Source organism: Crinia signifera, chromosome 5, assembly GCF_055691185.1.
Source record: "Crinia signifera chromosome 5, ASM5569118v1, whole genome shotgun sequence".
In the NCBI taxonomy this organism is placed as follows: domain Eukaryota; kingdom Metazoa; phylum Chordata; class Amphibia; order Anura; family Myobatrachidae; genus Crinia; species Crinia signifera.
Genome location: NC_139221.1, coordinates 2412939 through 2438943, shown reverse-complemented (window position 1 = coordinate 2438943; position 26005 = coordinate 2412939). Strand labels below are relative to the sequence as shown.

General features: G+C 45.3%; 1 protein-coding gene across 5 annotated transcripts in view; it reads right to left on the bottom strand.

The window, feature by feature from the left end:
- Positions 1-26005, bottom strand: part of LOC146079845 (uncharacterized) — an 82711-nt gene that overhangs the window by 20990 nt on the left and 35716 nt on the right. The gene's annotated exons all lie outside the window — the stretch shown is intronic.

Sequence of the window (26005 nt, the reverse complement as noted above, 5' to 3'; positions counted from 1 at the left end):
CTGGAATACTACTATGCATCACCCAGATAGTAACCATACTCCTGGAATACTACTATGCATCACCCAGATAGTAACCGTACTCCTGGAATACTACTGTGCATCACCCAGATAGTAACCGTACTCCTGGAATACTACTGTGCATCACCATACTCCTGGAATACTACTGTGCATCACCCAGATAGTAACCGTACTCCTGGAATACTACTGTGCATCACCCAGATAGTAATCGTACTCCTGGAATACTACTGTGCATCACCGTACTCCTGGAATACTACTGTGCATCACCCAGATAGTAACCGTACTCCTGGAATACTACTGTGCATCACCCAGATAGTAACCATACTCCTGGAATACTACTGTGCATCACCCAGATAGTAATCGTACTCCTGGAATACTACTGTGCATCACCGTACTCCTGGAATACTACTGTGCATCACCCAGATAGTAACCGTACTCCTGGAATACTACTGTGCATCACCCAGATAGTAACCGTACTCCTGGAATACTACTGTGCATCACCCAGATAGTAACCGTACTCCTGGAATACTACTGTGCATCACCCAGATAGTAACCATACTCCTGGAATACTACTGTGCATCACCGTACTCCTGGAATACTACTGTGCATCACCCAAATAGTAACCGTACTCCTTGAATACTACTATGCATCACCCAGATAGTAACCGTACTCCTGGAATACTACTGTGCATCACCCAGATAGTAACCGTACTCCTGGAATACTACTATGCATCACCCAGATAGTAACCGTACTCCTGGAATACTACTGTGCATCACCCAGATAGTAACCGTACTCCTGGAATACTACTGTGCATTACCACGATAGTAACCGTACTCCTGGAATACTACTGTGCATCACCCTGATAGTAACCGTACTCCTGGAATACTACTGTGCATCACCCTGATAGTAACCGTACTCCTGGAATACTGCTGTGCATTACCACGATAGTAACCATACTCCTGGAATACTACTGTGCATCACCCTGAGAGTAACCGTACTGGAATACTACTGTGCATCAACACGATAGTAACCGTACTCCTGGAATACTACTGTGCATTACCTAGATAGTAACCATACTCCTGGAATACTACTGTGCATCACCACGATAGTAACCGTACTCCTGGAATACTACTGTGCATTACCACGATAGTAACCGTACTCCTGGAATACTACTATGCATCACCCAGATAGTAACCGTACTCCTGGAATACTACTGTGCATCACCCAGATAGTAACCGTACTCCTGGAATACTACTGTGCATCACCCTGATAGTAACCGTACTCCTGGAATACTACTGTGCATCACCCAGATAGTAACCATACTCCTGGAATACTACTGTGCATCACCCAGATAGTAACCGTACTCCTGGAATACTATTGTGCATCACCCTGATAGTAACCGTACTCCTGGAATACTACTGTGCATCACCCAGATAGTAACCATACTCCTGGAATACTACTGTGCATCACCCAGATAGTAACCGTACTCCTGGAATACTACTGTGCATCACCCAGATAGTAACCGTACTCCTGGAATACTACTGTGCATCACCCAGATAGTAACCGTACTCCTGGAATACTATTGTGCATCACCCTGATAGTAACCGTACTCCTGGAATACTACTATGCATCACCCCGATAGTAACCGTACTCCTGGAATACTACTGTGCATTACCACGATAGTAACCGTACTCCTGGAATACTACTGTGCATCACCCTGATAGTAACCGTACTCCTGGAATACTACTGTGCATCACAAAGATAGTAACCGTACTCCTGGAATACTACTGTGCATCACCGTACTCCTGGAATACTACTGTGCATCACCCTGATAGTAACCGTACTCCTGGAATACTACTGTGCATTACCACGATAGTAACCGTACTCCTGGAATACTACTGTGCATCACCCAGATAGTAACCGTACTCCTGGAATACTACTATGCATCACCCAGATAGTAACCGTACTCCTGGAATACTACTGTGCATCACCCAGATAGTAACCGTACTCCTGGAATACTACTGTGCATCACCCTGATAGTAACCGTACTCCTGGAATACTACTGTGCATCACCGTACTCCTGGAATACTACTGTGCATCACCCAGATAGTAACCGTACTCCTGGAATACTATTGTGCATCACCCTGATAGTAACCGTACTCCTGGAATACTACTGTGCATCACCCAGATAGTAACCGTACTCCTGGAATACTATTGTGCATCACCCTGATAGTAACCGTACTCCTGGAATACTACTGTGCATCACCCAGATAGTAACCATACTCCTGGAATACTACTGTGCATCACCCAGATAGTAACCGTACTCCTGGAATACAACTGTGCATCACCCAGATAGTAACCGTACTCCTGGAATACTACTGTGCATCACCCAGATAGTAACCGTACTCCTGGAATACTACTGTGCATCACCCAGATAGTAACCGTACTCCTGGAATACTATTGTGCATCACCCTGATAGTAACCGTACTCCTGGAATACTACTATGCATCACCCCGATAGTAACCGTACTCCTGGAATACTACTGTGCATTACCACAATAGTAACCGTACTCCTGGAATACTACTGTGCATCACCCTGATAGTAACCGTACTCCTGGAATACTACTGTGCATCACCCTGATAGTAACCGTACTCCTGGAATACTACTGTGCATCACCGTACTCCTGGAATACTACTGTGCATCACCCTGATAGTAACCGTACTCCTGGAATACTACTGTGCATTACCACGATAGTAACCGTACTCCTGGAATACTACTGTGCATCACCCAGATAGTAACCGTACTCCTGGAATACTACTGTGCATCACCGTACTCCTGGAATACTACTGTGCATCACCCTGATAGTAACCGTACTCCTGGAATACTACTGTGCATTACCACTATAGTAACCGTACTCCTGGAATACTACTGTGCATCACCCAGATAGTAACCGTACTCCTGGAATACTACTGTGCATCACCCAGATAGTAACCGTACTCCTGGAATACTACTGTGCATCACCCTGATAGTAACCGTACTCCTGGAATACTACTGTGCATCACCACGATAGTAACCGTACTCCTGGAATACTACTGTGCATTACCTAGATAGTAACCGTACTCCGAGAATACTACTGTGCATCACCCAGATAGTAACCTTACTCCTGGAATACTACTGTGCATCACCCAGATAGTAACCGTACTCCTGGATTACTACTGTGCATCACCCAGATAGTAACCGTACTCCTGGAATACTACTGTGCATTACCACGGTAGTAACCATACTCCTGGAATACTACTGTGCATCACCCTGATAGTAACCGTACTCCTGGAATACTACTGTGCATCACCCAGATAGTAACCGTACTCCTGGAATACTACTGTGCATTACCCAGATAGTAACCGTACTCCTGGAATACTACTGTGCATCACCCTGATAGTAACCGTACTCCTGGAATACTACTATGCATCACCCAGATAGTAACCGTACTCCTGGAATACTACTGTGCATCACCACGATAGTAACCGTACTCCTGGAATACTACTGTGCATCACCCTGATAGTAACCGTACTCCTGGAATACTACTATGCATCACCCAGATAGTAACCGTGCTCCTGGAATACTACTGTGCATCACCCAGATAGTAACCGTACTCCTGGAATACTACTGTGCATCACCCTGATAGTAACCGTACTCCTGGAATACTACTATGCATCACCCAGATAGTAACCGTACTCCTGGAATACTACTGTGCATCACCCAGATAGTAACCGTACTCCTGGAATACTACTATGCATCACCCAGATAGTAACCGTACTCCTGGAATACTACTATGCATCACCCAGATAGTAACCGTACTCCTGGAATACTACTGTGCATCACCCAGATAGTAACCGTACTCCTGGAATACTACTGTGCATCACCCAGATAGTAACCGTACTCCTGGAATACTACTATGCATCACCCAGATAGTAACTGTACTCCTGGAATACTACTGTGCATTACCACGATAGTAACCGTACTCCTGGAATACTACTGTGTATCACCCTGATAGTAACCGTACTCCTGAAATACTACTGTGCATCACCCTGATAGTAACCGTACTCCTGGAATACTACTGTGCATCACCGTACTCCTGGAATACTACTGTGCATCACCCAGATAGTAACCGTACTCCTGGAATACTACTGTGCATCACCCAGATAGTAACCGTACTCCTGGAATACTACTGTGCATCACCACGATAGTAACCGTACTCCTGGAATACTACTGTGCATTACCTAGATAGTAACCGTACTCCGAGAATACTACTGTGCATCACCCAGATAGTAACCTTACTCCTGGAATACTACTGTGCATCACCCAGATAGTAACCGTACTCCTGGATTACTACTGTGCATCACCCAGATAGTAACCGTACTCCTGGAATACTACTGTGCATTACCACGGTAGTAACCATACTCCTGGAATACTACTGTGCATCACCCTGATAGTAACCGTACTCCTGGAATACTACTGTGCATCACCCAGATAGTAACCGTACTCCGAGAATACTACTGTGCATCACCCAGATAGTAACCGTACTCCTGGATTACTACTGTGCATCACCCAGATAGTAACCGTACTCCTGGAATACTACTGTGCATTACCACGGTAGTAACCATACTCCTGGAATACTACTGTGCATCACCCTGATAGTAACCGTACTCCTGGAATACTACTGTGCATCACCCAGATAGTAACCGTACTCCTGGAATACTACTGTGCATTACCCAGATAGTAACCGTACTCCTGGAATACTACTGTGCATCACCCTGATAGTAACCGTACTCCTGGAATACTACTATGCATCACCCAGATAGTAACCGTACTCCTGGAATACTACTGTGCATCACCACGATAGTAACCGTACTCCTGGAATACTACTGTGCATCACCCTGATAGTAACCGTACTCCTGGAATACTACTATGCATCACCCAGATAGTAACCGTGCTCCTGGAATACTACTGTGCATCACCCAGATAGTAACCGTACTCCTGGAATACTACTGTGCATCACCCTGATAGTAACCGTACTCCTGGAATACTACTATGCATCACCCAGATAGTAACCGTACTCCTGGAATACTGCTGTGCATTACCACGATAGTAACCATACTCCTGGAATACTACTGTGCATCACCCTGATAGTAACCGTACTCCTGAAATACTACTGTGCATCACCCTGATAGTAACCGTACTCCTGGAATACTGCTGTGCATTACCACGGTAGTAACCATACTCCTGGAATACTACTATGCATCACCCAGATAGTAACCGTACTCCTGGAATACTACTGTGCATCACCCTGATAGTAACCGTACTCCTGGAATACTACTGTGCATCACCCAGATAGTAACCGTACTCCTGGAATACTACTGTGCATTACCACGATAGTAACCGTACTCCTGGAATACTACTGTGCATCACCCTGATAGTAACCGTACTCCTGAAATACTACTGTGCATCACCCTGATAGTAACCGTACTCCTGGAATACTGCTGTGCATTACCACGATAGTAACCGTACTCCTGGAATACTACTGTGCATCACCCAGATAGTAACCTTACTCCTGGAATACTACTGTGCATCACCCAGATAGTAACCGTACTCCTGGATTACTACTGTGCATCACCCAGATAGTAACCGTACTCCTGGAATACTACTGTGCATTACCACGGTAGTAACCATACTCCTGGAATACTACTGTGCATCACCCTGATAGTAACCGTACTCCTGGAATACTACTATGCATCACCCAGATAGTAACCGTGCTCCTGGAATACTACTGTGCATCACCCAGATAGTAACCGTACTCCTGGAATACTACTGTGCATCACCCTGATAGTAACCGTACTCCTGGAATACTACTATGCATCACCCAGATAGTAACCGTACTCCTGGAATACTACTGTGCATCACCACGATAGTAACCGTACTCCTGGAATACTACTGTGCATCACCCTGATAGTAACCGTACTCCTGGAATACTACTATGCATCACCCAGATAGTAACCGTGCTCCTGGAATACTACTGTGCATCACCCAGATAGTAACCGTACTCCTGGAATACTACTGTGCATCACCGTACTCCTGGAATACTACTGTGCATCACCCAGATAGTAACCGTACTCCTGGAATACTACTGTGCATCACCCAGATAGTAACCGTACTCCTGGAATACTACTGTGAATTACCACGATAGTAACCGTACTCCTGGAATACTACTGTGCATCACCCAGATAGTAACCGTACTCCTGGAATACTACTGTGCATCACCCTGATAGTAACCGTACTCCTGGAATACTACTGTGCATTACCCTGATAGTAACCGTACTCCTGGAATACTACTGTGCATCACCCAGATAGTAACCGTACTCCTGGAATACTACTGTGCATCACCCTGATAGTAACCGTACTCCTGGAATACTACTGTGCATCACCCAGATAGTAACCGTACTCCTGGAATACTACTGTGCATCACCCAGATAGTAACCGTACTCCTGGAATACTACTGTGCATCACCCTGATAGTAACCGTACTCCTGGAATACTACTGTGCATCACCATACTCCTGGAATACTACTGTGCATCACCCAGATAGTAACCGTACTCCTGGAATACTACTGTGCATCACCCTGATAGTAACCGTACTCCTGGAATACTACTGTGCATCACCCTGATAGTAACCGTACTCCTGGAATACTGCTGTGCATTACCACGATAGTAACCGTACTCCTGGAATACTACTGTGCATCACCCAGATAGTAACCTTACTCCTGGAATACTACTGTGCATCACCCAGATAGTAACCGTACTCCTGGATTACTACTGTGCATCACCCAGATAGTAACCGTACTCCTGGAATACTACTGTGCATTACCACGGTAGTAACCATACTCCTGGAATACTACTGTGCATCACCCTGATAGTAACCGTACTCCTGGAATACTACTGTGCATCACCCAGATAGTAACCGTACTCCTGGAATACTACTGTGCATTACCCAGATAGTAACCGTACTCCTGGAATACTACTGTGCATCACCCTGATAGTAACCGTACTCCTGGAATACTACTATGCATCACCCAGATAGTAACCGTACTCCTGGAATACTACTGTGCATCACCACGATAGTAACCGTACTCCTGGAATACTACTGTGCATCACCCTGATAGTAACCGTACTCCTGGAATACTACTATGCATCACCCAGATAGTAACCGTGCTCCTGGAATACTACTGTGCATCACCCAGATAGTAACCGTACTCCTGGAATACTACTGTGCATCACCCTGATAGTAACCGTACTCCTGGAATACTACTATGCATCACCCAGATAGTAACCGTACTCCTGGAATACTACTGTGCATCACCCAGATAGTAACCGTACTCCTGGAATACTACTATGCATCACCCAGATAGTAACCGTACTCCTGGAATACTACTATGCATCACCCAGATAGTAACCGTACTCCTGGAATACTACTGTGCATCACCCAGATAGTAACCGTACTCCTGGAATACTACTGTGCATCACCCAGATAGTAACCGTACTCCTGGAATACTACTATGCATCACCCAGATAGTAACTGTACTCCTGGAATACTACTGTGCATTACCACGATAGTAACCGTACTCCTGGAATACTACTGTGTATCACCCTGATAGTAACCGTACTCCTGAAATACTACTGTGCATCACCCTGATAGTAACCGTACTCCTGGAATACTACTGTGCATCACCGTACTCCTGGAATACTACTGTGCATCACCCAGATAGTAACCGTACTCCTGGAATACTACTGTGCATCACCCAGATAGTAACCGTACTCCTGGAATACTACTGTGCATCACCACGATAGTAACCGTACTCCTGGAATACTACTGTGCATTACCTAGATAGTAACCGTACTCCGAGAATACTACTGTGCATCACCCAGATAGTAACCTTACTCCTGGAATACTACTGTGCATCACCCAGATAGTAACCGTACTCCTGGATTACTACTGTGCATCACCCAGATAGTAACCGTACTCCTGGAATACTACTGTGCATTACCACGGTAGTAACCATACTCCTGGAATACTACTGTGCATCACCCTGATAGTAACCGTACTCCTGGAATACTACTGTGCATCACCCAGATAGTAACCGTACTCCGAGAATACTACTGTGCATCACCCAGATAGTAACCGTACTCCTGGATTACTACTGTGCATCACCCAGATAGTAACCGTACTCCTGGAATACTACTGTGCATTACCACGGTAGTAACCATACTCCTGGAATACTACTGTGCATCACCCTGATAGTAACCGTACTCCTGGAATACTACTGTGCATCACCCAGATAGTAACCGTACTCCTGGAATACTACTGTGCATTACCCAGATAGTAACCGTACTCCTGGAATACTACTGTGCATCACCCTGATAGTAACCGTACTCCTGGAATACTACTATGCATCACCCAGATAGTAACCGTACTCCTGGAATACTACTGTGCATCACCACGATAGTAACCGTACTCCTGGAATACTACTGTGCATCACCCTGATAGTAACCGTACTCCTGGAATACTACTATGCATCACCCAGATAGTAACCGTGCTCCTGGAATACTACTGTGCATCACCCAGATAGTAACCGTACTCCTGGAATACTACTGTGCATCACCCTGATAGTAACCGTACTCCTGGAATACTACTATGCATCACCCAGATAGTAACCGTACTCCTGGAATACTGCTGTGCATTACCACGATAGTAACCATACTCCTGGAATACTACTGTGCATCACCCTGATAGTAACCGTACTCCTGAAATACTACTGTGCATCACCCTGATAGTAACCGTACTCCTGGAATACTGCTGTGCATTACCACGGTAGTAACCATACTCCTGGAATACTACTATGCATCACCCAGATAGTAACCGTACTCCTGGAATACTACTGTGCATCACCCTGATAGTAACCGTACTCCTGGAATACTACTGTGCATCACCCAGATAGTAACCGTACTCCTGGAATACTACTGTGCATTACCACGATAGTAACCGTACTCCTGGAATACTACTGTGCATCACCCTGATAGTAACCGTACTCCTGAAATACTACTGTGCATCACCCTGAGGAGTAACCGTACTCCTGGAATACTGCTGTGCATTACCACGATAGTAACCGTACTCCTGGAATACTACTGTGCATCACCCAGATAGTAACCTTACTCCTGGAATACTACTGTGCATCACCCAGATAGTAACCGTACTCCTGGATTACTACTGTGCATCACCCAGATAGTAACCGTACTCCTGGAATACTACTGTGCATTACCACGGTAGTAACCATACTCCTGGAATACTACTGTGCATCACCCTGATAGTAACCGTACTCCTGGAATACTACTATGCATCACCCAGATAGTAACCGTGCTCCTGGAATACTACTGTGCATCACCCAGATAGTAACCGTACTCCTGGAATACTACTGTGCATCACCCTGATAGTAACCGTACTCCTGGAATACTACTATGCATCACCCAGATAGTAACCGTACTCCTGGAATACTACTGTGCATCACCACGATAGTAACCGTACTCCTGGAATACTACTGTGCATCACCCTGATAGTAACCGTACTCCTGGAATACTACTATGCATCACCCAGATAGTAACCGTGCTCCTGGAATACTACTGTGCATCACCCAGATAGTAACCGTACTCCTGGAATACTACTGTGCATCACCGTACTCCTGGAATACTACTGTGCATCACCCAGATAGTAACCGTACTCCTGGAATACTACTGTGCATCACCCAGATAGTAACCGTACTCCTGGAATACTACTGTGAATTACCACGATAGTAACCGTACTCCTGGAATACTACTGTGCATCACCCAGATAGTAACCGTACTCCTGGAATACTACTGTGCATCACCCTGATAGTAACCGTACTCCTGGAATACTACTGTGCATTACCCTGATAGTAACCGTACTCCTGGAATACTACTGTGCATCACCCAGATAGTAACCGTACTCCTGGAATACTACTGTGCATCACCCTGATAGTAACCGTACTCCTGGAATACTACTGTGCATCACCCAGATAGTAACCGTACTCCTGGAATACTACTGTGCATCACCCAGATAGTAACCGTACTCCTGGAATACTACTGTGCATCACCCTGATAGTAACCGTACTCCTGGAATACTACTGTGCATCACCATACTCCTGGAATACTACTGTGCATCACCCAGATAGTAACCGTACTCCTGGAATACTACTGTGCATCACCCTGATAGTAACCGTACTCCTGGAATACTACTGTGCATCACCCTGATAGTAACCGTACTCCTGGAATACTGCTGTGCATTACCACGATAGTAACCGTACTCCTGGAATACTACTGTGCATCACCCAGATAGTAACCGTACTCCTGGAATACTACTATGCATCACCCAGATAGTAACCATACTCCTGGAATACTGCTGTGCATTACCACGATAGTAACCGTACTCCTGGAATACTACTGTGCATCACCCTGATAGTAACCGTACTCCTGGAATACTACTGTGCATCACCCAGATAGTAACCGTACTCCTGGAATACTACTGTGCATCACCCAGATAGTAACCGTGCTCCTGGAATACTACTGTGCATCACCCAGATAGTAACCGTACTCCTGGAATACTACTGTGCATCACCGTACTCCTGGAATACTACTGTGCATCACCCAGATAGTAACCGTACTCCTGGAATACTACTGTGCATCACCCTGATAGTAACCGTACTCCTGGAATACTACTGTGCATCACCCTGATAGTAACCGTACTCCTGGAATACTACTGTGCATCACCCTGATAGTAACCGTACTCCTGGAATACTGCTGTGCATTACCACGATAGTAACCGTACTCCTGGAATACTACTGTGCATCACCCAGATAGTAACCGTACTCCTGGAATACTACTATGCATCACCCAGATAGTAACCATACTCCTGGAATACTACTGTGCATCACCGTACTCCTGGAATACTACTATGCATCACCCTGATAGTAACCGTACTCCTGGAATACTACTGTGCATCACCCAGATAGTAACCGTACTCCTGGAATACTACTGTGCATCACCACGATAGTAACCGTTCTCCTGGAATACTACTGTGCATCACCCTGATAGTAACCGTACTCCTGGAATACTGCTGTGCATCACCACGATAGTAACCGTACTCCTGGAATACTACTGTGCATCACCCAGATAGTAACCGTACTCCTGGAATACTACTATGCATCACCCAGATAGTAACCGTACTCCGAGAATACTACTGTGCATCACCCAGATAGTAACCGTACTCCTGGAATACTACTGTGCATCACCCCGATAGTAACCGTACTCTTGGAATACTACTGTGCATCACCCTGATAGTAACCGTACTACTGGAATACTACTGTGCATCACCCAGATAGTAACCGTACTCCTGGAATACTACTGTGCATCACCCTGATAGTAACCGTACTCCTGGAATACTACTGTGCATCACCCTGATAGTAACCGTACTCCTGTAATACTACTGTGCATCACCCAGATAGTAACCGTACTCCTGGAATACTACTGTGCATCACCCAGATAGTAACCGTACTCCTTGAATACTACTGTGCATCACCCAGATAGTAACCGTACTCCTGGAATACTACTATGCATCACCCAGATAGTAACCATACTCCTGGAATACTACTGTGCATCACCCAGATAGTAACCGTACTCCTGGAAAACTACTGTGCATCACCCCGATAGTAACCGTACTCCTGGAATACTACTGTGCATCACCCAGATAGTAACCGTACTCCTGGAATACTACTATGCATCACCCAGATAGTAACCGTACTCCTGGAATACTACTGTGCATCACCCAGATAGTAACCATACTCCTGGAATACTACTGTGCATCACCTTGATAGTAACCATACTCCTGGAATACTACTGTGCATCACCTTGATAGTAACCGTACTCCTGGAATACTACTGTGCATCACCCAGATAGTAACCGTACTCCTGGAATACTACTGTGCATCACCCAGATAGTAACCATACTCCTGGAATACTACTGTGCATTACCACGATAGTAACCGTACTCCTGGAATACTACTGTGCATCACCCTGATATTAACCGTACTCCTGGAATACTACTATGCATCACCCAGATAGTAACCGTACTCCTGGAATACTACTGTGCATCACCCAGATAGTAACCATACTCCTGGAATACTGCTGTGCATTACCACGATAGTAACCGTACTCCTGGAATACTACTGTGCATCACCCTGATAGTAACCGTACTCCTGGAATACTACTGTGCATCACCCAGATAGTAACCGTACTCCTGGAATACTACTGTGCATCACCCAGATAGTAACCGTGCTCCTGGAATACTACTGTGCATCACCCAGATAGTAACCGTACTCCTGGAATACTACTGTGCATCACCGTACTCCTGGAATACTACTGTGCATCACCCAGATAGTAACCGTACTCCTGGAATACTACTGTGCATCACCCTGATAGTAACCGTACTCCTGGAATACTACTGTGCATCACCCTGATAGTAACCGTACTCCTGGAATACTACTGTGCATCACCCTGATAGTAACCGTACTCCTGGAATACTGCTGTGCATTACCACGATAGTAACCGTACTCCTGGAATACTACTGTGCATCACCCAGATAGTAACCGTACTCCTGGAATACTACTATGCATCACCCAGATAGTAACCATACTCCTGGAATACTACTGTGCATCACCGTACTCCTGGAATACTACTATGCATCACCCTGATAGTAACCGTACTCCTGGAATACTACTGTGCATCACCCAGATAGTAACCGTACTCCTGGAATACTACTGTGCATCACCACGATAGTAACCGTTCTCCTGGAATACTACTGTGCATCACCCTGATAGTAACCGTACTCCTGGAATACTGCTGTGCATCACCACGATAGTAACCGTACTCCTGGAATACTACTGTGCATCACCCAGATAGTAACCGTACTCCTGGAATACTACTATGCATCACCCAGATAGTAACCGTACTCCGAGAATACTACTGTGCATCACCCAGATAGTAACCGTACTCCTGGAATACTACTGTGCATCACGATAGTAACCGTACTCTTGGAATACTACTGTGCATCACCCCGATAGTAACCGTACTCCTGGAATACTACTGTGCATCACCCAGATAGTAACCGTACTCCTGGAATACTACTGTGCATCACCCTGATAGTAACCGTACTCCTGGAATACTACTGTGCATCACCCTGATAGTAACCGTACTCCTGTAATACTACTGTGCATCACCCAGATAGTAACCGTATTCCTGGAATACTACTGTGCATCACCCAGATAGTAACCGTACTCCTTGAATACTACTGTGCATCACCCAGATAGTAACCGTACTCCTGGAATACTACTATGCATCACCCAGATAGTAACCATACTCCTGGAATACTACTGTGCATCACCCAGATAGTAACCGTACTCCTGGAATACTACTGTGCATCACCCAGATAGTAACCGTACTCCTGGAATACTACTGTGCATCACCCTGATAGCAACCATACTCCTGGAATACTACTGTGCATCACCCTGATAGTAACCGTACTCCTGGATTACTACTGTGCATCACCCTGATAGTAACCGTACTCCTGGAATACTACTGTGCATCACCCTGATAGTAACCGTACTCCTGGAATACTACTGTGCATCACCCTGATAGCAACCATACTCCTGGAATACTACTGTGCATTACCACGATAGTAACCATACTCCTGGAATACTACTATGCATTACCCAGATAGTAACCGTACTCCTGGAATACTACTGTGCATCACCCTGATAGTAACCGTACTCCTGGAATACTACTGTGCATCACCCTGATAGTAAAACCGTACTCCGGGAATTCTACTGTGCATCACCCAGATAGTAACCGTACTCCGGGAATACTACTGTGCATCACCCCGATAGTAACCGTACTCCTGGAATACTACTGTATATCACCCTGATAGTAACCGTACTCCTGGAATACTACTGTGCATCACCCTGATAGTAACCATACTCCTGGAATACTACTATGCATCACCCAGATAGCAACCGTACTCCTGGAATACTACTATGCATCACCCAGATAGCAACCGTACTCCTGGAATACTACTGTGCATCACCCAGATAGTAACCGTACTCCTGGAATACTACTGTGCATCACCCAGATAGTAACCGTACTCCTGGAAAACTACTGTGCATCACCCCGATAGTAACCGTACTCCTGGAATACTACTGTGCATCACCCAGATATTAACCGTACTCCTGGAATACTACTATGCATCACCCAGATAGTAACCGTACTCCTGGAATACTACTGTGCATCACCCAGATAGTAACCATACTCCTGGAATACTACTGTGCATCACCTTGATAGTAACCATACTCCTGGAATACTACTGTGCATCACCTTGATAGTAACCGTACTCCTGGAATACTACTGTGCATCACCCAGATAGTAACCGTACTCCTGGAATACTACTGTGCATCACCCAGATAGTAACCATACTCCTGGAATACTACTGTGCATTACCACGATAGTAACCGTACTCCTGGAATACTACTGTGCATCACCCTAATATTAACCATACTCCTGGAATACTACTATGCATCACCCAGATAGTAACCGTACTCCTGGAATACTACTGTGCATCACCCAGATAGTAACCATACTCCTGGAATACTACTGTGCATCACCCTGATAGTAACCGTACTCCTGGAATACTACTGTGCATTACCACGATAGTAACCGTACTCCTGGAATACTACTGTGCATCACCCTGATAGTAACCATACTCCTGGAATACTACTGTGCATCACCCAGATAGTAACCGTACTCCTGGAATACTACTGTGCATTACCACGATAGTAACCGTACTCCTGGAATACTACTGTGCATTACCCAGATAGTAACCGTACTCCTGGAATACTACTGTGCATTACCACGATAGTAACCGTACACCTGGAATACTACTATGCATCACCCAGATAGTAACCGTACTCCTGGAATACTACTGTGCATCACCCTGATAGTAACCGTACTCCTGGAATACTACTGTGCATCACCCAGATAGTAACCGTACTCCTGGAATACTACTGTGCATTACCACGATAGTAACCGTACTCCTGGAATACTACTGTGCATCACCCTGATAGTAACCGTACTCCTGGAATACTACTGTGCATCACCCTGATAGTAACCGTACTCCTGGAATACTACTGTGCATCACCCTGATAGTAACCGTACTCCTGGAATACTACTGTGCATTACCACGATAGTAACCGTACTCCTGAAATACTACTGTGCATCACCGTACTCCTGGAATACTACTGTGCATCACCACGATAGTAACCATACTCCTGGAATACTACTGTGCATCACCCAGATAGTAACCGTACTCCTGGAATACTATTGTGCATCACCCTGATAGTAACCGTACTCCTGGAATACTACTGTGCATCACCCTGATAGTAACCGTACTCCTGGAATACTACTGTGCATCACCCTGATAGTAACCGTACTCCTGGAATACTACTGTGCATCACCCAGATAGTAACCGTACTCCTGGAATACTACTGTGCATCACCCAGATAGTAACCGTACTCCTGGAATACTACTGTGCATCACCCTGATAGTAACCGTACTCCTGGAATACTACTGTGCATCACCATACTCCTGGAATACTACTGTGCATCACCCAGATAGTAACCGTACTCCTGGAATACTACTGTGCATCACCCTGATAGTAACCGTACTCCTGGAATACTACTGTGCATCACCCTGATAGTAACCGTACTCCTGGAATACTGCTGTGCATTACCACGATAGTAACCGTACTCCTGGAATACTACTGTGCATCACCCAGATAGTAACCGTACTCCTGGAATACTACTATGCATCACCCAGATAGTAACCATACTCCTGGAATACTGCTGTGCATTACCACGATAGTAACCGTACTCCTGGAATACTACTGTGCATCACCCTGATAGTAACCGTACTCCTGGAATACTACTGTGCATCACCCAGATAGTAACCGTACTCCTGGAATACTACTGTGCATCACCCAGATAGTAACCGTGCTCCTGGAATACTACTGTGCATCACCCAGATAGTAACCGTACTCCTGGAATACTACTGTGCATCACCGTACTCCTGGAATACTACTGTGCATCACCCAGATAGTAACCGTACTCCTGGAATACTACTGTGCATCACCCTGATAGTAACCGTACTCCTGGAATACTACTGTGCATCACCCTGATAGTAACCGTACTCCTGGAATACTACTGTGCATCACCCTGATAGTAACCGTACTCCTGGAATACTGCTGTGCATTACCACGATAGTAACCGTACTCCTGGAATACTACTGTGCATCACCCAGATAGTAACCGTACTCCTGGAATACTACTATGCATCACCCAGATAGTAACCATACTCCTGGAATACTACTGTGCATCACCGTACTCCTGGAATACTACTATGCATCACCCTGATAGTAACCGTACTCCTGGAATACTACTGTGCATCACCCAGATAGTAACCGTACTCCTGGAATACTACTGTGCATCACCACGATAGTAACCGTTCTCCTGGAATACTACTGTGCATCACCCTGATAGTAACCGTACTCCTGGAATACTGCTGTGCATCACCACGATAGTAACCGTACTCCTGGAATACTACTGTGCATCACCCAGATAGTAACCGTACTCCTGGAATACTACTATGCATCACCCAGATAGTAACCGTACTCCGAGAATACTACTGTGCATCACCCAGATAGTAACCGTACTCCTGGAATACTACTGTGCATCACCCCGATAGTAACCGTACTCTTGGAATACTACTGTGCATCACCCTGATAGTAACCGTACTACTGGAATACTACTGTGCATCACCCAGATAGTAACCGTACTCCTGGAATACTACTGTGCATCACCCTGATAGTAACCGTACTCCTGGAATACTACTGTGCATCACCCTGATAGTAACCGTACTCCTGTAATACTACTGTGCATCACCCAGATAGTAACCGTACTCCTGGAATACTACTGTGCATCACCCAGATAGTAACCGTACTCCTTGAATACTACTGTGCATCACCCAGATAGTAACCGTACTCCTGGAATACTACTATGCATCACCCAGATAGTAACCATACTCCTGGAATACTACTGTGCATCACCCAGATAGTAACCGTACTCCTGGAAAACTACTGTGCATCACCCCGATAGTAACCGTACTCCTGGAATACTACTGTGCATCACCCAGATATTAACCGTACTCCTGGAATACTACTATGCATCACCCAGATAGTAACCGTACTCCTGGAATACTACTGTGCATCACCCAGATAGTAACCATACTCCTGGAATACTACTGTGCATCACCTTGATAGTAACCATACTCCTGGAATACTACTGTGCATCACCTTGATAGTAACCGTACTCCTGGAATACTACTGTGCATCACCCAGATAGTAACCGTACTCCTGGAATACTACTGTGCATCACCCAGATAGTAACCATACTCCTGGAATACTACTGTGCATTACCACGATAGTAACCGTACTCCTGGAATACTACTGTGCATCACCCTGATATTAACCGTACTCCTGGAATACTACTATGCATCACCCAGATAGTAACCGTACTCCTGGAATACTACTGTGCATCACCCAGATAGTAACCATACTCCTGGAATACTGCTGTGCATTACCACGATAGTAACCGTACTCCTGGAATACTACTGTGCATCACCCTGATAGTAACCGTACTCCTGGAATACTACTGTGCATCACCCAGATAGTAACCGTACTCCTGGAATACTACTGTGCATCACCCAGATAGTAACCGTGCTCCTGGAATACTACTGTGCATCACCCAGATAGTAACCGTACTCCTGGAATACTACTGTGCATCACCGTACTCCTGGAATACTACTGTGCATCACCCAGATAGTAACCGTACTCCTGGAATACTACTGTGCATCACCCTGATAGTAACCGTACTCCTGGAATACTACTGTGCATCACCCTGATAGTAACCGTACTCCTGGAATACTACTGTGCATCACCCTGATAGTAACCGTACTCCTGGAATACTGCTGTGCATTACCACGATAGTAACCGTACTCCTGGAATACTACTGTGCATCACCCAGATAGTAACCGTACTCCTGGAATACTACTATGCATCACCCAGATAGTAACCATACTCCTGGAATACTACTGTGCATCACCGTACTCCTGGAATACTACTATGCATCACCCTGATAGTAACCGTACTCCTGGAATACTACTGTGCATCACCCAGATAGTAACCGTACTCCTGGAATACTACTGTGCATCACCACGATAGTAACCGTTCTCCTGGAATACTACTGTGCATCACCCTGATAGTAACCGTACTCCTGGAATACTGCTGTGCATCACCACGATAGTAACCGTACTCCTGGAATACTACTGTGCATCACCCAGATAGTAACCGTACTCCTGGAATACTACTATGCATCACCCAGATAGTAACCGTACTCCGAGAATACTACTGTGCATCACCCAGATAGTAACCGTACTCCTGGAATACTACTGTGCATCACGATAGTAACCGTACTCTTGGAATACTACTGTGCATCACCCCGATAGTAACCGTACTCCTGGAATACTACTGTGCATCACCCAGATAGTAACCGTACTCCTGGAATACTACTGTGCATCACCCTGATAGTAACCGTACTCCTGGAATACTACTGTGCATCACCCTGATAGTAACCGTACTCCTGTAATACTACTGTGCATCACCCAGATAGTAACCGTATTCCTGGAATACTACTGTGCATCACCCAGATAGTAACCGTACTCCTTGAATACTACTGTGCATCACCCAGATAGTAACCGTACTCCTGGAATACTACTATGCATCACCCAGATAGTAACCATACTCCTGGAATACTACTGTGCATCACCCAGATAGTAACCGTACTCCTGGAATACTACTGTGCATCACCCAGATAGTAACCGTACTCCTGGAATACTACTGTGCATCACCCTGATAGCAACCATACTCCTGGAATACTACTGTGCATCACCCTGATAGTAACCGTACTCCTGGATTACTACTGTGCATCACCCTGATAGTAACCGTACTCCTGGAATACTACTGTGCATCACCCTGATAGTAACCGTACTCCTGGAATACTACTGTGCATCACCCTGATAGCAACCATACTCCTGGAATACTACTGTGCATTACCACGATAGTAACCATACTCCTGGAATACTACTATGCATTACCCAGATAGTAACCGTACTCCTGGAATACTACTGTGCATCACCCTGATAGTAACCGTACTCCTGGAATACTACTGTGCATCACCCTGATAGTAAAACCGTACTCCGGGAATTCTACTGTGCATCACCCAGATAGTAACCGTACTCCGGGAATACTACTGTGCATCACCCCGATAGTAACCGTACTCCTGGAATACTACTGTATATCACCCTGATAGTAACCGTACTCCTGGAATACTACTGTGCATCACCCTGATAGTAACCATACTCCTGGAATACTACTATGCATCACCCAGATAGCAACCGTACTCCTGGAATACTACTATGCATCACCCAGATAGCAACCGTACTCCTGGAATACTACTGTGCATCACCCAGATAGTAACCGTACTCCTGGAATACTACTGTGCATCACCCAGATAGTAACCGTACTCCTGGAAAACTACTGTGCATCACCCCGATAGTAACCGTACTCCTGGAATACTACTGTGCATCACCCAGATATTAACCGTACTCCTGGAATACTACTATGCATCACCCAGATAGTAACCGTACTCCTGGAATACTACTGTGCATCACCCAGATAGTAACCATACTCCTGGAATACTACTGTGCATCACCTTGATAGTAACCATACTCCTGGAATACTACTGTGCATCACCTTGATAGTAACCGTACTCCTGGAATACTACTGTGCATCACCCAGATAGTAACCGTACTCCTGGAATACTACTGTGCATCACCCAGATAGTAACCATACTCCTGGAATACTACTGTGCATTACCACGATAGTAACCGTACTCCTGGAATACTACTGTGCATCACCCTAATATTAACCATACTCCTGGAATACTACTATGCATCACCCAGATAGTAACCGTACTCCTGGAATACTACTGTGCATCACCCAGATAGTAACCATACTCCTGGAATACTACTGTGCATCACCCTGATAGTAACCGTACTCCTGGAATACTACTGTGCATTACCACGATAGTAACCGTACTCCTGGAATACTACTGTGCATCACCCTGATAGTAACCATACTCCTGGAATACTACTGTGCATCACCCAGATAGTAACCGTACTCCTGGAATACTACTGTGCATTACCACGATAGTAACCGTACTCCTGGAATACTACTGTGCATTACCCAGATAGTAACCGTACTCCTGGAATACTACTGTGCATTACCACGATAGTAACCGTACACCTGGAATACTACTATGCATCACCCAGATAGTAACCGTACTCCTGGAATACTACTGTGCATCACCCTGATAGTAACCGTACTCCTGGAATACTACTGTGCATCACCCAGATAGTAACCGTACTCCTGGAATACTACTGTGCATTACCACGATAGTAACCTTACTCCTGGAATACTACTGTGCATCACCCTGATAGTAACCGTACTCCTGGAATACTACTGTGCATCACCCTGATAGTAACCGTACTCCTGGAATACTACTGTGCATCACCCTGATAGTAACCGTACTCCTGGAATACTACTGTGCATTACCACGATAGTAACCGTACTCCTGAAATACTACTGTGCATCACCGTACTCCTGGAATACTACTGTGCATCACCACGATAGTAACCATACTCCTGGAATACTACTGTGCATCACCCAGATAGTAACCGTACTCCTGGAATACTATTGTGCATCACCCTGATAGTAACTGTACTCCTGGAATACTACTGTGCATCACCCTGATAGTAACCGTACTCCTGGAATACTACTGTGCATTACCCTGATAGTAACCGTACTCCTGGAATACTACTGTACATCACCCAGATAGTAACCGTACTCCTGGAATACTACTGTGCATTACCACGATAGTAACCATACTCCTGGAATACTACTATGCATTACCCAGATAGTAACCGTACTCCTGGAATACTACTGTGCATCACCCTGATAGTAACCGTACTCCTGGAATACTACTGTGCATCACCCTGATAGTAAAACCGTACTCCGGGAATTCTACTGTGCATCACCCAGATAGTAACCGTACTCCGGGAATACTACTGTGCATCACCCCGATAGTAACCGTACTCCTGGAATACTACTGTATATCACCCTGATAGTAACCGTACTCCTGGAATACTACTGTGCATCACCCTGATAGTAACCATACTCCTGGAATACTACTATGCATCACCCAGATAGCAACCGTACTCCTGGAATACTACTATGCATCACCCAGATAGCAACCGTACTCCTGGAATACTACTGTGCATCACCCAGATAGTAACCGTACTCCTGGAATACTACTGTGCATCACCCAGATAGTAACCGTACTCCTGGAAAACTACTGTGCATCACCCCGATAGTAACCGTACTCCTGGAATACTACTGTGCATCACCCAGATATTAACCGTACTCCTGGAATACTACTATGCATCACCCAGATAGTAACCGTACTCCTGGAATACTACTGTGCATCACCCAGATAGTAACCATACTCCTGGAATACTACTGTGCATCACCTTGATAGTAACCATACTCCTGGAATACTACTGTGCATCACCTTGATAGTAACCGTACTCCTGGAATACTACTGTGCATCACCCAGATAGTAACCGTACTCCTGGAATACTACTGTGCATCACCCAGATAGTAACCATACTCCTGGAATACTACTGTGCATTACCACGATAGTAACCGTACTCCTGGAATACTACTGTGCATCACCCTAATATTAACCATACTCCTGGAATACTACTATGCATCACCCAGATAGTAACCGTACTCCTGGAATACTACTGTGCATCACCCAGATAGTAACCATACTCCTGGAATACTACTGTGCATCACCCTGATAGTAACCGTACTCCTGGAATACTACTGTGCATTACCACGATAGTAACCGTACTCCTGGAATACTACTGTGCATCACCCTGATAGTAACCATACTCCTGGAATACTACTGTGCATCACCCAGATAGTAACCGTACTCCTGGAATACTACTGTGCATTACCACGATAGTAACCGTACTCCTGGAATACTACTGTGCATTACCCAGATAGTAACCGTACTCCTGGAATACTACTGTGCATTACCACGATAGTAACCGTACACCTGGAATACTACTATGCATCACCCAGATAGTAACCGTACTCCTGGAATACTACTGTGCATCACCCTGATAGTAACCGTACTCCTGGAATACTACTGTGCATCACCCAGATAGTAACCGTACTCCTGGAATACTACTGTGCATTACCACGATAGTAACCGTACTCCTGGAATACTACTGTGCATCACCCTGATAGTAACCGTACTCCTGGAATACTACTGTGCATCACCCTGATAGTAACCGTACTCCTGGAATACTACTGTGCATCACCCTGATAGTAACCGTACTCCTGGAATACTACTGTGCATTACCACGATAGTAACCGTACTCCTGAAATACTACTGTGCATCACCGTACTCCTGGAATACTACTGTGCATCACCACGATAGTAACCATACTCCTGGAATACTACTGTGCATCACCCAGATAGTAACCGTACTCCTGGAATACTATTGTGCATCACCCTGATAGTAACCGTACTCCTGGAATACTACTGTGCATCACCCTGATAGTAACCGTACTCCTGGAATACTACTGTGCATTACCCTGATAGTAACCGTACTCCTGGAATACTACTGTACATCACCCAGATAGTAACCGTACTCCTGGAATACTACTGTGCATCACCCTGATAGTAACCGTACTCCTGGAATACTACTGTGCATCACCCTGATAGTAACCGTACTCCTGGAATACTACTGTGCATCACCCTGATAGTAACCGTACTCCTGGAATACTACTGTGCATCACCCTGATAGTAACCGTACTCCTGGAATACTATTGTGCATCACCCTGATAGTAACCGTACTCCTGGAATACTACTGTGCATCACCCTGATAGTAACCGTACTCCTGGAATACTACTGTGCATTACCCTGATAGTAACCGTACTCCTGGAATACTATTGTGCATCACCCTGATAGTAACCGTACTCCTGGAATACTACTGTGCATCACCCTGATAGTAACCGTACTCCTGGAATACTACTGTACATCACCCAGATAGTAACCGTACTCCTGGAATACTACTGTGCATCACCCTGATAGTAACCGTACTCCTGGAATACTACTGTGCATCACCCTGATAGTAACCATACTCCTGGAATACTACTATGCATCACCCAGATAGCAACCGTACTCCTGGAATACTACTATGCATCACCCAGATAGTAACCGTACTCCTGGAATACTACTGTGCATCACCCAGATAGTAACCGTACTCCTGGAATACTACTGTGCATCACCCAGATAGTAACCGTACTCCTGGAAAACTACTGTGCATCACCCCGATAGTAACCGTACTCCTGGAATACTACTGTGCATCACCCAGATATTAACCGTACTCCTGGAATACTACTATGCATCACCCAGATAGTAACCGTACTCCTGGAATACTACTGTGCATCACCCAGATAGTAACCATACTCCTGGAATACTACTGTGCATCACCTTGATAGTAACCATACTCCTGGAATACTACTGTGCATCACCTTGATAGTAACCGTACTCCTGGAATACTACTGTGCATCACCCAGATAGTAACCGTACTCCTGGAATACTACTGTGCATCACCCAGTTAGTAACCATACTCCTGGAATACTACTGTGCATCACCCAGATAGTAACCGTACTCCTGGAATACTACTGTGCATTACCACGATAGTAACCGTACTCCTGGAATACTACTGTGCATCACCCTGATAGTAACCGTACTCCTGGAATACTACTGTGCATCACCCTGATAGTAACCGTACTCCTGGAATACTACTGTGCATCACCCTGATAGTAACCGTACTCCTGGAATACTACTGTGCATTACCACGATAGTAACCGTACTCCTGAAATACTACTGTGCATCACCGTACTCCTGGAATACTACTGTGCATCACCACGATAGTAACCATACTCCTGGAATACTACTGTGCATCACCCAGATAGTAACCGTACTCCTGGAATACTATTGTGCATCACCCTGATAGTAACCGTACTCCTGGAATACTACTGTGCATCACCCTGATAGTAACCGTACTCCTGGAATACTACTGTGCATTACCCTGATAGTAACCGTACTCCTGGAATACTACTGTACATCACCCAGATAGTAACCGTACTCCTGGAATACTACTGTGCATCACCCTGATAGTAACCGTACTCCTGGAATACTACTGTGCATCACCCAGATAGTAACCATACTCCTGGAATACTACTGTGCATCACCCTGATAGTAACCGTACTCCTGGAATACTACTGTGCATCACCCTGATAGTAACCGTACTCCTGGAATACTACTGTGCATCACCCTGATAGTAACCGTACTCCTGGAATACTATTGTGCATCACCCTGATAGTAACCGTACTCCTGGAATACTACTGTGCATCACCCTGATAGTAACCGTACTCCTGGAATACTACTGTGCATTACCCTGATAGTAACCGTACTCCTGGAATACTATTGTGCATCACCCTGATAGTAACCGTACTCCTGGAATACTACTGTGCATCACCCTGATAGTAACCGTACTCCTGGAATACTACTGTGCATTACCCTGATAGTAACCGTACTCCTGGAATACTACTGTACATCACCCAGATAGTAACCGTACTCCTGGAATACTACTGTGCATCACCCTGATAGTAACCGTACTCCTGGAATACTACTGTGCATCACCCTGATAGTAACCGTACTCCTGGAATACTACTGTGCATCACCCTGATAGTAACCGTACTCCTGGAATACTACTGTGCATCACCCAGATAGTAACCGTACTCCTGGAATACTACTGTGCATCACCCAGATAGTAACCGTACTCCTGGAATACTACTGTGCATCACCCAGATAGTAACCGTACTCCTGGAATACTACTGTGCATCACCATACTCCTGGAATACTACTGTGCATTACCCTGATAGTAACCATACTCCTGGAATACTACTGTGCATTACCACGATAGTAACCGTACTCCTGGAATACTACTGTGCATCACCCTGATAGTAACCATACTCCTGGAATACTACTGTGCATTACCCTGATAGTAACCATACTCCTGGAATACTACTGTGCATTACCACGATAGTAACCGTACTCCTGGAATACTACTGTGCATCACCCTGATAGTAACCATACTCCTGGAATACTACTGTGCATCACCCTGATAGTAACCGTACTCCTGGAATACTACTGTGCATCACCCTGATAGTAACCATACTCCTGGAATACTACTGTGCATCACCCAGATAGTAACCGTACTCCTGGAATACTACTGTGCATCACCCAGATAGTAACCGTACTCCTGGAATACTACTGTGCATCACCCAGATAGTAACCGTACTCCTGGAATACTACTGTGCATCACCATACTCCTGGAATACTACTGTGCATTACCCTGATAGTAACCATACTCCTGGAATACTACTGTGCATCACCCTGATAGTAACCGTACTCCTGGAATACTACTGTGCATCACCCCGATAGTAA